General features: G+C 54.3%; 1 pseudogene; it reads left to right on the top strand.

Moving 5' to 3' along the window:
- Positions 1–5,224: 5,224 nt before the first annotated feature.
- On the top strand, positions 5,225–5,700 carry LOC128903378 (olfactory receptor 14J1-like; annotated as a pseudogene).
- The last annotated feature ends 10,153 nt before the right edge of the window (positions 5,701–15,853 follow it).

Here is a 15,853-nt window from a genome sequence, read left to right as displayed (position 1 = left end):
TGAGGAAGTCTTGGGCTCACCAACGACGTAACGTCTTACCGGGGACATCAATGACCCTGTGTATTGCGTTGACATGGCTAGGTTTTGGTAGGGGTGAGGGGGCTGCAGAGGTGGCTTAGGAGAAAAGGGATCAAGAGGTGACTCCATGTGAGAGAGAGCGACTTTCAGCTGGCTCCAAAGGGGACATGCCACTGCCCAAAGCTGAGCCAGTAAGCAATTCTCGTGGCACCTCTGTGATAGCATATTGAAGCAAGGCTAAACAGCAGTGTGCAGTCACTGTAAGAGAGAGGAGTGAGACACATGGAGAGAAACAGCCCTGCAGACAGCAAGGCGAGTGGAGAAGGAGGGGGAGTGGGAGTGAAGCTGGGTGGGCACCTGGCAGCCAAAAGTCAGCCCAGCACCCCCTGACATTCCCAGGAGAGCATGGTGCAAATGCTCCTTTAGGTGTCTGGAGGCTCTTTGCCTCAGCTTTTTAGCACAGCTGCCAGATGGGCCAACCAAGGCGATGCTCACCTGGATCAGAAAACCTGTGTCATCCTTGTCAGCCTTGGCTCTAGTAGCAAAGAAAGAGTGGAGTCTCAGCTCCCGAGGGAGTGAGGACGAAGAGCAGAGTGCAGATTCCAGGTCTCAGGGTGGCAGACATTGGCCTGTTCTGGGAACTTTCCGTTCAGGCTGGAAGTGACCTTGCAAGATTTCTATAGACCAACATTCTACGCAAAGCAGGGTCACAGCAGAAAGTGCCTGCAGCATTTGGGTGCTGCCAGTTGTTAGGGAGTTCCCGCAAACTCCAGATGCTTTCAATGATGATGGAGAGTGGCTTTACTGTGGCATCGTCCTGCCCTCTCAGCTCCCTCGGATGCCACCCCTCCAGTCCCATAGACTGGTAAGGATTGTGTTTGCTCAAGTAACTCCTGACTCTATCCAAATTCACCACGGTTTTTTTTCCCTCCAGAGTCCTGCCTCAAGGCACAAAGGCCTGGGAGAACTTGCTGGAGGAGACCAAGGCAAGAAGGACACAGGGAATCTCAGATTCATCTACACCTGCTGTTACTAATTTCCAGCAGTGGCCACTCAGTCTCTTTGTTTCTTCTTTAACTGTTCCTGAAGCAGCGGCCTCTCCTCTTGGTGCCCTCGAACCCTTGCCTTGCAAGGGTCTACACTTGGGAAGCTCTAGCTTACCTGAAGCCATCCCCATTTCTCCTCTAGAGACCCAGCATCTGTAGTCTGGCTTCCGTCTTTTCTCACTCCCCTTGGGAGCTGAGACCCCACTATTTCATGGTCGCTACAGCCCAGGCTGACATTTTCACACCCCTGATCAGAATTCCCTCTGAATTGACTGGACTCAGCAACACCTTTGTTGGCCTACCTTGCGCCTGTGCAAAGATGTTGTCCCAAGAGACCCAGAAACCTGCTGGACAGTATGCATGCTGCTGTGTTCCCCTTCCAGTGGTGTCAGGGTCATTAATGTCTCCAATAAGACCTGGGGTCATTATTCTGGAGACTTCCTTGTGTTGCTTAAATAGGCAAATGAGTGGAGATCCCAGTGTGATGTGCTTCCTGTTCCTGAACTGCTCTGCATCGACTGGATGGAGGTGGGTCAGACCCTGCCTCATTGCCCTCGTGGGATTCAGTTGCCGGCCAACAGAAACTGATCCTATCAGTCATGGCATCTGGAGTGTGTGTCTCGCACCCACTCTGAAGGCGATGCCTTTCCCGTAGGTCCTGTGCAGTCCCTGCCGGCCACCTGCAGTTGTGCTGGAGAGCCCTGGCACCTCCTGTAGCACAACAGGCCTGTCCATGGCCATTGAGTAGCTGCCCTGAATTAGGTTAGGTGATGTGGGCATGTCCATGAGACATCTGCCGTTACAGTCAGTGGGGATCTAGTATACACGGCCGATGGAGAAGATGGATGATGTCAATGGCAATGAGTACATCTGGTCCCCTGTCTACCTCAGAAGGCTGCCCTGGACTGAAAGAGTAGGGAAAAGTTCAGTTGTCCGAAATGTGGGCACGTGCTGGTGGCCAAAGGAATTCCTCATGAATCTCAAAGATGGTGGCAGCAGATACTGCCCTGTCTCCATGAACTGCTCCGTTAGATCTTGCAGTTACCGGCACGTATCTTGGACCACGTCTGAGACCTGAAATGTCAGTAGGTGTTTGAGTCTGAAGAGCTCACTGCTGGCCTCCATCTCCAGGAATGACGCTGGGAGCTGAGACCAGCAGCTCCCATGCAGCAGGTGCCTATTTTGTGCCCACCTGAAGAGAGGCAAGAGGAATCCCCCCTCCTGTGGGATTGTGGCAGCCCTAAGTGAGAGCTGAGTCCACTTCACACCCAGGACTACAAACCAAGGAGGAGATGCCTCAGTTGACGAAGCCGACTGCCTTCGCTCAGCGGGGGCAAAGGAGATCTGGCACTGTCCAGGTTTCCTGTCTCATACCAGAAGGAACAAGACCTTTCTCGTGCGCAGCTCTCTCTGACAGGAGAAATTACCCGGCTGGAAAGAAGCGTCTCTCCAGAGGTGCAAGAGAGACCACACAGTATTACTTCAGTCTCTTTCCCAGCAGGTTCCCCTGGAGGCACAGGGACACCTCCAGGGAGCCCCGAGGAGGCAGAGAAAGTGACGTCTCGGGCTGGTCCTCTGCGTCTGGGCTGGGCTGGGCTCCTGGCATGGAGGGAGCTCGTGGCAAGCGGGCAGCGCTGCAGAGAGACAGCTCTGCCCAGGAGCAGCTCCTCTGCAAAGGGCAGCAGGGCTGAGGGCACTGCCTGCAGGTAACGAGGGGAGACGTGTGAGGCCAGCGGATCTTAAAGGCAGCCTGGGGTGGGAGAGTGCTGAGAGCTCACTGGGAGAAATCCTCACAGCCTTTGCACAGTCTCTGGCTGCAGGGCATTGAATCTGCAGCTGCTGGAGGGATCTCCAGAAGCTGGAACAACCCCCAGCCTACGGGATCTGCAAGTACAACTCTCACAGTTTCTCTAGTTTCGAGGAGAAGGACAACGTGTGGAGCAGGGCTTCCCTGCTGCACCGTCAGAGGGACAGGGCATGCTGTGTCTCTGCTGCAGTATAATGCAGAGAGGCTCCCTGGAGCAGTCTCCTAAAGCTGGCATAGCCCATGGCTAATGTGATCTGTCAGGAAGGCTCTCAAGGCTCCGTCGGTGTTGAGAAGGATGTGCTCGAGAGCAGGGCACCCCTACCACATCACCAAAGGCACAGGGCATGTCGGCTGCCTTCTCCCAGGGACGGCTGCCGGGCTGTGAAGGTGGGTGTGCGTGCAGGGGTGCTCAGGGCTGTCCTTCAGAGCAGGGTCCCCGTGTCCCAGGGAACTGTGTGCTGGGCCAGGGACTCTGCTGCCTGCCAGGGTCAGCTCTCAGCCTGCCCGGGGAGCTCCCCATGGCGCTGCGGGGAGAAGCTGTGGGTGGAAGGAGTGACCCCAGTCGTGTCATGGCAGGGTCCTTCTGCAGTCGTGAGGGTGCTGCATGGGTCGTGTTTCCTCCCAGCTCCAGATCACCCCCAGGACATTTGCAGAGGATCCTTTTGGAGAAGGACTTCAAGGCAGCATTTACCTGAAAGAAATGGAGCCCATGTTTTGAATTTTCCACCTTTAGTGGGATGCATGGGGAGTGGGAGAAAGGAATTTCCTTTTCCATTTAGGATGGCACCTCCCCACCACCACACATACATTCCCTGGAGACACTCCCTCGTCTCCTCTCCCACATCCTGGAGGAGAAATGTTCAAGTGTCTCCCTGTCCTGACTCTTTTTGAAGAAGAATTTTCACCTGTTCCCCTCTCACCCCTGCTGTCCTTGTTCCTTCCCTTCTTCCACTGTGATGGGGGCTGAGGATTCAGGTGCAGCTCAGACACTGACGCTGCACGTCCTGTCATGCAGGTGTATCCAGGGAGGAAAAGCATCCAAATGCCTTTAATATTTTGGGCTCTGGGGACTGCAGTGTGTGGGGCCGAGAGTAAGCCACCCCATCTTTAGGCTAGTTGGCTCTTTCCCAGGAGTGTCCTGCTTGGCTGCACGCTGCCCTCCAGAGGGGCTCAGCTCTCCCGTGGCATCCCTGTGTCGTCTAGCAGCCCCACGGAGTAGACATGTCAGTGCCAAGGCCACGTAAATCCAGCTGGAGGGCTGAATGTAGGCAGCTGCAATGAGCCCCCTGTGTCCCTGGCTGGGAGGGGAGAGCTGAGATCCTCCTCGGGTCCAGTGAGCTCAGGTGAGGGGCTGGGAGAACTGCGCTTGTAAATGGGACTCCTCTGCTCTCAGCAGTGTCCAGGTTCTTCTCAGGGGAATGTCTGCTTGGGATCATCCTCCAGCTCAAAGAGGCAGCAGCACAGGGCAGCTGAGAGCAATTCCGATGGACAAACTCGCTGTCCTCGCTCTGCACTGAGGGACAGTCCCCTTGGCTCGCAGGACCCACAAGGTTTCACTTGCAGCACAGCAGAAATGCCAGGGATTTCTGCCTTAAAAACACTCCTCAGGTGTGGTGGGGAAACTACAACAGAACAACACCAACAACAAGGTGCCCTGAGCTCTGCCCTGCAGTCGGGTGACAATGCTGAAAAGCCCTTTGATGCCAGGAGTGGATTTAATCTGAGATCACCCCGTGTTCCTTTTTACCCATGGCTGTAGGGCAGGACTGAATCCTGCAGAGATCTCAGCTCTCTGGTGGACTATCAGCCAGCACCAACCAGAGTGTACAAAAAGGACCTGCAAAAGGTCTTCCTGAAAGGCGAGAGCCAGTTTGGTGGGTTTCTAAGACCAATTGAATACTTTAGTTTGAGAGAAATCTTCCCTAACTTCTCACTGCTTTTCTTTCCATTCACAGGTCTCCAAGCCCAGGGGAAGAAAATGTCGAATGGCAGCTCCATCACCCAGTTCCTCCTCCTGGCATTCGCAGACACGCGGGAGCTGCAGCTCTTCCAGTTCTGGACCTTCCTGGGCATCTACCTGGCTGCCCTCCTGGCCAACGGCCTCATCATCACCACCATCGCCTGTGACCACCGTCTCCACACCCCCATGTACTTCTTCCTCCTCAACCTCTCCCTCCTTGACCTGGGCTCCATCTCCACCACTCTTCCCAAAGCCATGGCCAATTCCCTCTGGGACACCAGGGACATCTCCTATGCAGGATGTGCTGCACAGCTCTTGTTCTTCGTCTTCTTTCTTGCAGCAGAGTATTGTCTTCTCACCATTATGGCCTATGACCGCTACGTTGCCATCTGCAAACCCCTGCACTACGGGACCCTCCTGGGCAGCAGAGCTTGTGTCCACATGGCAGCAGCTGCCTGGGGCAGTGGGTTTCTCAATGCTCTCCTGCACACGGCCAATACATTTTCCCTACCCCTCTGCCAGGGCAATGCCCTGGGCCAGTTCTTCTGTGAAATCCCCCAGATCCTCAAGCTCTCCTGCTCACACTCCTACCTCAGGGAAGTTGGGCTTCTTGTGGTTTAGGCTTTGGTTGTTTTGTGTTCATCGTGCTGTCCTACGTGCAGATCTTCAGGGCCGTTCTGAGGATCCCCTCTGAGCAGGGACGGCACAAAGCCTTTTCCACCTGCCTCCCTCACCTGGCCGTCGTCTCCCTGCTTGTCAGCACTGCCATGTTTGCCTACCTGAAGCCCCCCTCCATCTCCTCCCCAGTTCTCGACCTGGTGGTGGCTGTGCTGTACTCCGTGGTGCCTCCAGCACTGAACCCCCTCATCTACAGCATGAGGAACCAGGAGCTCAAGGAGGCCATTAGGTATCTGATTTCATGGATTTTTTTCAAGAGGGAGAAATGTTCCACCTCTCTCCACAAATGACTCCCGCACTATTTGATTCCATCTGCTTTTTTGTGTGTTTTGTTATTGGCTTTGTGTTTTTAATGATTACATTTCTCATCATTGCTGTTGATATTGTCATTTATGGTTTTTATGCTCCTACACAAAGGTTTCACTTGTGTCACTACACCTGAGACATTTACGTCTTAGTTTCACCTGGTTCCCTTCTAAAAATATATTTCACAGTGGCTCAGAGCTGGCCTCTTTCACAGAGTCTCCGTTAACAAAGCAAGATCTCCCTGGTGCAGTGCTTTAATGCTGGGGTCTTTCTCCAAACATGCCTGAGGAAATTCACCCCTGAAGTTCTTCTTCCTCCTCCATGTGTCCAGGAATAAAAAGCTGACTGTCCGTTTGTAACATTTTAGAGATATTGGACTGGATTTAGGAGTCACCAGTCGGTGTCTGGTGAGAGGTAAGATCGTGGGTTTAACTGAGGGACGTACCCCAGCCCTTCACACAGATGACATAAAGGCCACCCATCCTGTGGGAGGGGAATCTGGAGCTGTCTGGAGAGGCTGGTGTTTCTCCAGGGACAGCATGTTCCTGGGGTTGTGCTGGGATGGCAGAGGTCAGAAGGATGGGGTCTGGGGCCTCAAGCAGAGGCCATGTGCAGACCTCCTCTGGGCACTCTCCCGTTCCTCCCCACCTGTCTACAGCAGGAATTCCCACAGAGGGACAGACACGTCCAGGTGTGGCCACACCACGGCTCACTGAAAGGGCATGAAAAGTCAAGCTGTCTGGGTAGCCCTCTCCTCCTAATCCATCCCTGTGTGCAGCTGGCCTCGTTCATGGTCAGCATGCGCCACTGGCTCATGTGGTGTCCCTCATAATGCGTGGGCCCTTCTCCTCAGGGTCACTGCTCATCCTGTCACATCCCACCTGGCACTGTAATACGGTGTTTTTCTTCCCCCTGATGCAGGACTGGCCACTTCTCTTTGTAAAACTTCAGCAGTTTCTTCTGGCTGACTCCCAGAATTTCCCAAGGTCCCCCTGGACTGAAGATCCATTTTGTTCATTCTTCATGTTTGCGTGCAGGCAGCTCACCATGGTTGTGGTGATGCATCAGCACAAGATAACAGCACGAGGAGTTGCAGGGCACTACAGGGAATTAAAGGCATTCCTAATTTTGTACTGTCCAGCAGAGGAATTGTCACAACAGCTATGTTAGAAACATCTTTGTGCCCCGTAGAGAGGGCACAAAGCAAGCAAATGTAGGGCCTGTGGGGAAAGAGAAGCTGGGCTGTTTGTAGAGGAATCTACGACAATGGTTAAAGAAAAGAACTTGGGAAGGGGAAAGAGGAAAAAGGAAAACCGAAAGTTCAACTCCAGCACAGAACCACGGAACCCTGGAGGCTGGAAGGCAGCCAGCTTCCACCTTCTCTGTGCTTCCTCTTCAGGCTTGATGTTACTCAGAGCTCTTTTCTCATGCATGCCAGCCTCCTGCCACCTTGGCATGACTTCCTGCATGTTGGCATGGACCATTCTGGATGACGAAGAGGTGATCCTTGACCACCAAAAAGCTCTCTGCAGGACCCACCTGGCCACAGACATCCTCTGATCCAAGGGTATCAAAATTTACCTCCCTAACTCTTATGCCCATCAGTCTTTATCGTATGAAAATGAATTGACTTTCTTAAGATATATATCTAGCTAGCTCCCATTGTGTACTGATTTATCATGCTTGGGTAAGTGAGTTAAAGGAGGTCAGCTCATCACAAGGAGCAGAAGAACAGCCCTGCCCTCAAAATAAGGACTTCTCAGAATCATTCAGCTGTCCATGAAGGATAAAAGATACCCCTGGAGAACCGAGATAATGCCAGTATCCTCGTCCCTCTTACACACCTTTGAAACTCTCCCAGTGTCCAGCATCACAGACAAGTAATTAGCAATAGACCAACTCCGGGGACGTCTGGATCAATAGAAAAGCTGCCAGAAGGCTGATGGCTGATGGAGCTGCAGAGATATAGCTACTTTGTGCAGTTTTACTGTGATTAGGAATTGGTACTCCGTGTCTGTGTTAGTTAGTCATTAGTCAAATAATAAGGTACCTGAATGCTTGAATGGCATAAGAACCCTGTGTTTAACCGCATTTGAGGTACCCCAATTGAGCTCGGACACCTCATGCGCATGACTAAATATTTATGCGTGCACCTCTGTACTTTGTGTCCTAGCCTCTCTGCTCGGTCAGCACGGGCCACTTGCAAATTTTCATAACACAAGTGACTGATTGCCACTGCAGTGGGGCAAGGTCTCTCCCTTCTCCATGCAGTAGATGTGAGGCAGTTTAGAACACAAGACACATCACACCAGGGTCTCCACTCATGTGTTGCACTCTCAAAGTGCTGTTTTTTCTCTTGCCCAACATTTACTCGCCCTCTTCATAATACAGTCAAGGAACAGGCCAAAAAATCTCGTGGGGGACCTGTCAGCAGCACCTTGTCATTCATGGAGATCACCTTCACCTTTGTCAAAGGCCCTTGAGGGCTGCAGAGACACCACTGACAAAAACCCTCTTTCTTGCCAGGGCCGCCCTTCCCAGCCCTGTTTCTCTCTGTTCTTGCAGACAGCAGGCTTTGCTCACCATCAACATCCAATTTCAGCTTTAAGCTTCCAGGTGCCGTCCACTTGACCGTGTCTCTGCCGTGAAGCAAAGCCTTTGCACACAGAAGGTCTTCAATGCTTGGTACCAGGTTTCCTTTAAGAGACGTCCGAGCTTGGCCTGGAGCTACACCTGAGGTGCCACAGCCCAGATGTGCACCAAAACTCTCAGCCAGGGGAAGAGACAAGTTGAGAGAGAGCCTGTGCTTTTTGACTTTGACAGAGGAACTGCCAAGGCGTGGTGGGACAAGGCACACAGCTTGGGGTGCTGCAATGGATGGCTACAGGCTTTTCAGGAGAGACAGGCTGGAAGGATCAGGAGTGGGGTTTCCTGAAAGTGAAGCCGTTAACTGGATGTATGGCGCAACTCCTTGGGGCAGGTGAAGAGTTTGGTGAGCCTTTGTGGGGGAGGGTGAGAGGAGAGGCCAGTAGAAGTGTCCTGTCATGGTGGGAGATAAGGAACCCACAGTCAGGATGAGGAAGAGGGTATAGTCTTTCTGAAGGATCCTAGGGAAGCGTCTGGCTGTACGAGCCTGGGTCTCGCTGGGGACTGCCATGATACTGGCAGCTTCTGAAAGAGGAGCACAGCAGCACGTACAGTCCAGGTGGTTTCTGGAGTGTCTTAGGACAACGTCTTAGCACAGCTGCCAGATGGGCCAACAAAAATAATGCCAACCTTGATGTGATACCTGCAATGCAGGAAGAGCTGGTCAGAGACGTGAAGATTGGCTGTCGTGACCCTGAAGTAGTGGGGTCCCAGCACTCCAGGGCAGTGAGGAAGCAGAACAGAAGACTGCAGACGCTGGACCTCAGAGGTCCTTTTGCCTTTGGCCTACGCTGAGGAGTTTTCGTGGGGATCCAATGGTCAGGAGCATTGAAGGTGGTGCAAAGCTCTGTACAGCTGGTCTTCAAGGACAGCATCCTCCAAGGAGAACATTGGCCTGTATCAAAACTCAGTTTGAAACCTGAAAGTAAATTCAGGGGAATCATGACGAGATTTCCAACTTCAGGAATTCTTACAGAAGAAAACAAAGATATTAGTTGGACACTGCTGTATTGAGTTAGAGTAGGGAGAGAGAGTTCTGAGATACTCTATGTCTTTTTTGCCTCAGACTTCCCCAGCAAGGTCTCTCAGGGCTTTGTGCCTCAAGGCAAGACTCTGGACAAGAACAGCCAATGGCGGATAGGAATGAAATCAGGATCTACTGGAGCAAACTCAACCACTACCAGTACATGGGAATGGACGGGGTACATCCAGAGGTGCTGGAAAGTAAGAGAATGTCACAGTGAGGCCACTCTCCCTCATCTTGGAAAGGTACTGGAGACTGGCGGGACTCCCTGACATCTGGCAAAAAGTAAATGCTGCATGCATCTTTCAAAAGGGTCCAGAGAAGGAGGTGGGGAGCTAAAGGCTGCTTAGCTTCCCTTTAGATGAGGAACATGTCCCAAAGCATGTTCTCTCGCACTGCATTTCTGGGTGCCTGAAGGAGACGGTGCCTGGATGAACTCAGGGAACATGTACACCGGTTACGGTTTGGCACTTGGAGGACCATGGTGTTATGCCATTGTACGCCCCATAAAGATTTGGCCATCTCAAAAAAGGGACGATAGGAGGGAAGTGCTAGCAGGTGGGACCATTGCTTGACTGCAAAGAGATAAAGGCAGGATCTATCCAACGTATCCAACCTTCATTGATCCCAGCCTCTTTTAGATAGGAGATATAGATGTGAAATATATTAAAATAAACTTGTCCTCGGAACACAGTCTGGGATCTGTGCTTGACAGGAAAATGTGTTTTCTATTGGTCTAAGGCCATCCAGAATGGAAAGTGAACTTCAGGGCAGGGAATGGGGACTTGACATACAGCTGAGGAATGTCTTCTCTGTATTGAACTCTGCCTGCCTTTGATTTCCTTTGTTGGCCATTAGGAAACACCATTCTGTGTCAGCTTGTTTTCAAGGTAAAGCAGGTGGGAACCGGTGCCAAGGAGTGGAAACACGCAGCTACGGACTGGAGTGGAGAAAGCTCAGGTTTGAACAGGCTGCTGTCAGTCCTGGTTGCCAGGTGAGAGACATGGTGAGATTGAGACAAAGCCTGTCCACGGAGTGTTAGCAATAAAGGGTCTTGCCTTAAAGGGTCTTGAGGCTCCATTAGCAGAAATTCAGGACCAATATGAACTGGAGATTGCTGGCATCATTTCATGTGTAAGAAGAAAAAATAAAGAACAAAATAAGAAGGAAGCAATCCTTTCTTATGGTTGTTTAGTATTGAAATGTATTCATCTGAGAACTCTCTAATTAAGCACAGAAGAACTGAGGAATCCAGGAAGACTATGCACAGAGACTTGGCTGGTTATGGCATTTTGTATGGAAATGAGTCCTCTCCGGCCAAGATCCTGTAGACCCTCAAACACTGGGCAAGCCTCTAGAGAAGTAAAACTCAGCAGCAAACCCCAAGATGGTGAGGGTGTTACCAGGCCCCACTGATGCCCATCACTGGAGACACCATGGAGGGAACGACCGGACAAGATTCCTGTCCCTGGGCACCGGTGAAGCAGAAAGTCAGAAGCACTGGTTATAGGTGGAAAATCAAATGTGGAGGTGGCTCTGAAAACCTTTGATGCATTTCATCAATGGGGATAGCTACGCCCTGTCCCCTGTCCCTTGGGGATTTGCCAGAGCCTGTGAGATTCCAACAGTTCACCCACCTTCTTCCAAAGCCCTGATAATGTTCCCCTCGCACAGAAGATGCCTTAGCCCCCCGACTTGCTTGAACCTTCTGGTGGAAGTTCCAATATGAACTGGTGCCAAAGGCAGCCAAGTGGTGTGCTACATCTGACATTGCCAATGCATTCTTCTTTTTCAATCCCTTTGGCAGCAGGGTGCAGGCCACAGTTTGCTTTCACGTGGTGTCCAATGCACCTGGAATGCCCCCAAGTGACAGGACAAGAGGTACTTGAACATAAGAAGTTCCATCCAAACATGAGGAGGAACTTCTTGACTTTGAGGGTGGCAGAGCACTGGAACAGGCTGTCTGTGGTGGGGATCTCCTGGACTTGAGACCAGGGATCACGAAGTTTCACTAACCTCCTTTTCCTCCTGCTGTGTTCAGCCTCCAGCCCAGGGGCTCATGGGGAAACAGAGACCCCTCTCTGCCCCCCAGCAGCTGCTGAGCCCTGTAGAGGGGCTGTGGGGTGAGCTCCCCAAGTGTTGCTTCACCCTGTGGTGGGCTCTGCCATGGGGACAGCCCAGAATGGGCTGCTCTGCTGGTCTGGGTTCAGCTGGGTGAGGGCGAGGGAGGTGAGGAGAGCTGGCCTGGACTGCAAAGTGACCAGGAGAGAAAAAAACCAAAGAGCATTAGCTGGGCGGTGTGACTATGCAGGGTGAGGACACGCTCCCGTGGGTGTGCAGTGCAGAGCCAGGTGTCCATGAAGGGAGCGGAGACACGTAGGTGCAGGAGAAAGAAGGCTGCTGTGTGCCCTTGGTGGCATGAACAGACCAGGAAGGTGTCCAGGACATTCATCACCCCAGCATGTCCCATAGGCCATTGCCAGCACCTGCCACTCGCCCCAGGTAATGGGTGAGGTTTGCTGGTCTCAGCGCCTTTGTCGGGGGAACACCCCACCGTGCCCAGTCTCTCTACTTGCCCAGACCTTGGTTGACCCCACAGCAGGACTGTCTGCGACCCTCCGTGTGGGACTAGATGATCTGAAAGGTCCCTTCCAAGCTAGGCAATTCTATGATTCTATGATTCTCCCTCAAGTGTGCCCCGGGGCCCGGCTCAATGCTGCTGGATGAGCCAGAAGGGCACATTGCCCCAGCACCTGGACACACAGACGCCTGCTGCAGGCAGGGCCCCGGCCGCGCATTGGCACGGTGCCAGAAACCAACCCAGAAAACTGGCAAGTCCTCCTTTTTGTCTCTGTGCCAGGGAGCCAGGAGCTCCCCTCTCCTCCCCTGCGCTGCCACGTTGAAGGGCTGCAGCGCCCACTGTAGAGCAGCTGGCCACAAGGGGGAAGGACAGGGGGACTCTGTCAAAGAGGAGAGCTTTTCTACCCCTTTCCACTTCCTTTACCTTTTCCCCCAGCTTTGTCCTGCAGAAGACAGGCTTGGAGCCAGACAGCACGGGGACCTTGACCCCGAGCGGGAGGTCCAGCAACGCTGTAGGTCCTTCTGCCAGTGGCTGTCTCCTGCTCCCGAGCTAGAAAGAGACACACACTCAGGGGCGCTCAGGCACTATCTCCATAAGCCTCCTGCACGGCACTTGCTAGAAAGGCTCTCGCAAGACTCCCACCAGGGGCAGCGCCAAGAGCAAGCCCCGTCAAAAGCTGCTCTCTGCTTCCTCGCCCCCGGCCCCACAACTCCCATCCTCTCCTCAACCCACATCCGCCTCCTGTCGCAGCAACCCCTGCCACCTGCTTAGCCGTGAGCCATGCTGGGCAGAGAGGCACGACTCCCCGCAACTCTGCCCAGCACCACCACCTTTCCATCCCTCCCAGCTCCCCACACATGCCCCGAGGCCCCAGAGCAGCCCCACGTGTCCCCGGCTCCCGGGCTGAGCCCTCTCCATCGGCCCGTTGCTCACCTCTCCCCTCCTCCCCACTGTGCTCAGCAGTGTGTCCACCTTTGGGACGCCAGCAGTGAGACGGTGCTCCATGGCTCCTTGCAAGAGCTCTCCTGGAGCTGTGACCCTGCGCTGCCACCTCTCGCTCCAGAGGCACCCAGCTGCGGCCACCACAGCCAGTCTCCCAGCAAGCGGCTCTAGAGAGCAGACGCACATTGTTGCATCGTCACGTTGTCACGACACCGCACTGCACATCGTCATGTTGCCACGCCGCTGCCCGGCTGCTGCCCAGCCACCCCGGGGCCCACCTGGAGGCCCATCTGGACACGCGTGTGGGCCACTCGCTCTCGCTTTGGACAGTCAAGATGTGGCTGTGAATCTAAAAACGACTGCCTGGATGCTAAAAATGCTGTTTGAGAGCTTGACAATGAGTCTTTGAATCTTAAAAAGGGCTTTGGAACTTGTAAATGAGGGTTTGTACCCTAAAAATAAAGCTTTGGGATCAAACCCATGATAATTTGGTGCCTAAAAGAGGGGTTTAGACCATAAAAATTAGGGTTTTGACATTCAAGATGCACCTTGGACCCTAAAACTGACTGGCTTAATCTTAAAAATGCCTCTTTGGAGCCTGAAAAAGGGCTTAGGAAACTAAAAGTGCGTTTTTGTACTCTTGAAAGGAGACATTACACACCACAACTGAGCCTTGGGGTCCTCCCCAGCCCCCAGTGGGGTCGACAGTGTCCCCTGGTCTCACTGTGACACGGAGGTGGACAAAACTGATGCTGCCATGGAACCAGCCCAGCAGGCGGCCGCTGTCCCCACAGCCCTGGGCATAGGGCACCTGTGGGGACAGGGAGGGGGACAAGAGACCTGGAGGGACAGAGACAGGGCTGGGGACAGTGGTGTGGCCAGGACACCTGTGGGGACAGCGATGGGGACATGGCACCTACAGGGATGACACTGGGGTCAGGGATAGGGTCAGCTGCAGGTTGTACACCTGCCCCTCCTCTGCGCTCCCACACGGGGAAGTCAGGGGGCTGAATCTGGCACGTGTGTCCCCCTCCCCGCAGTGTCCCCACACCCCAAGGTGCTCTCCCCATCTCCTCAGTGTCCTCCCCAAACCTGTGAGCAGCAGAAGGGTCCACGTCACCTCCGTGCTGGTGACGACCGCCTGTCTGACGCGGATGGAGGAGGGGAAGCTGATGCAGAAGATGTGCTGGACGTCGGCTGGGTCGAACACCTCCAGGGTGTCGCTCTGCTTCTGCTCCGTCAGCATGCAGGCGTGGGGGGGCTCCCCACGGGGATCCACTGTCACTGTGGGGAGGAGGGGACGGTCACCCAGCATGGCGGTGGCAGGGGGGGAAGGGGGAGTGAGGGGTCGGCATACATCCCTGACGCCGTGGGAGAGGGCCTGGCAGGAGCAGGCGTGACGGCCAGAGTCACGGAGCAAGAGGTGGGTCCTGCTGTAACCCAGGAGGAAGAGGTGCTGCTGGGCAAGCGCCAGCTTGTGGTAGCCATGAGAAGGGGGAGACAGGATGGAGGCCATCAGTGCTCGCTGCCAGCCGCGGCCCAGGCTCTGCAGGTACGGCCCCTTGGTGTCTGGAGGGGGGGGACGCCGGGACGTTGTTACTGGCTGTGGGACAAAGGGCCACCACCCCCACGCCCCCGTGGCAACGGCCGACTCCCAGTTGAGGATGGCGGCCCTCTTGCAGGGCCAGGCACTGGCTGGGGAGAGGGGTGCGGAGGGGAGGCAGCGGCACGTCGGGTCCAGGCTCAGCAGGTCGGGCAGCGTCAGGAAGGAGATGATGTGCAGTAGCTGTGGGGAGAGGGGGGCGGAGAGCATCAACCCTGGGCACCCCCGGCTTTGAGGGGGAGGGCCCAGCACCGCCATCTCCCCCTGCTCAACGCACCGTCTCGGGGACGTGTCCCCCCCTCCTCACAAGCCTTCAGGCTACTGAGGTGTCGCTTAGGCTGGCGGGAGGGGAGTGGGTGAGGTGATGGCGGGCGGCCCCACAGCCAGCATCCCCCTCCCCCATCCCGGCCCAGCCCACCGCCCTCCTCCTGGGTGCTCAGGCTGCACAGCAGCAGCACCCACCCTTCCCCTGAGGTGATGCTGCCTCCGATTGGTCCCCTCGGCTGTCACTCTGCCCTGGGTTGGGGCCTGCCCTGCCTGGAGGCGGCTCCTGATTGGCTCCCAGGTGGTCAGGCTGCCCAGGCGCAGGTCACCTGAGGTGATGTGCTCTCTGATTGGTTGTCTCGGCTGTCACTCTGCCCAGGATCTTTTCTTTCATTGGCTCTACTTCTGCCTTGCTCCTCCCATCAACTGATGGGTCAGACGCTTATCAATCATCTGTGTGCTGCTCGAACTCCAGCTGTGATTGGTGGAGCCCACATGCCCCGCCCCCACATGGTGCCAAGGGTTGTTTTTGACTCCTGCCACCTTCCCTGCACGCCTTGAAGATTGATTGGTTGTTTACACATCAATCTTGTGCCTTGCTCCCGCCTCCTCAAAGGCGATTGGCTCTTTGGGGCAGATAGGCGGGACACAGAGGGGAGGGCGGACGTTGCCAGGCGACAAGCTGCGCCTTTGGGTTCAGACCCTCAGGTTGGAACTGTGGGCCCTGAAGAAATGTTCTGTGTCGGAAAAGATGGTTTTGAGTCCCAAAACTGAGGATTTCAGCCTTAAACATGGGGCGTTGGAAATGAAATGGAAGCTTTGAACCCTGAAATCAGGTTTTGTGCCCTCAAATGACGTTTTTCTACCAAAACCTGAGGCTTTACACCCTAAAAATGGGGCTTGGGAGGCTCATAATGAGGTTTTCGGCCTTCCAAATTGTGGACTGAATCCTAAAAAGGGAGCTTTCCTCCCTGAAAA

Source organism: Rissa tridactyla, unplaced genomic scaffold, assembly GCF_028500815.1.
Source record: "Rissa tridactyla isolate bRisTri1 unplaced genomic scaffold, bRisTri1.patW.cur.20221130 scaffold_29, whole genome shotgun sequence".
NCBI lineage: Eukaryota > Metazoa > Chordata > Aves > Charadriiformes > Laridae > Rissa > Rissa tridactyla.
This window is presented reverse-complemented; position numbering and strand designations above follow the sequence as displayed.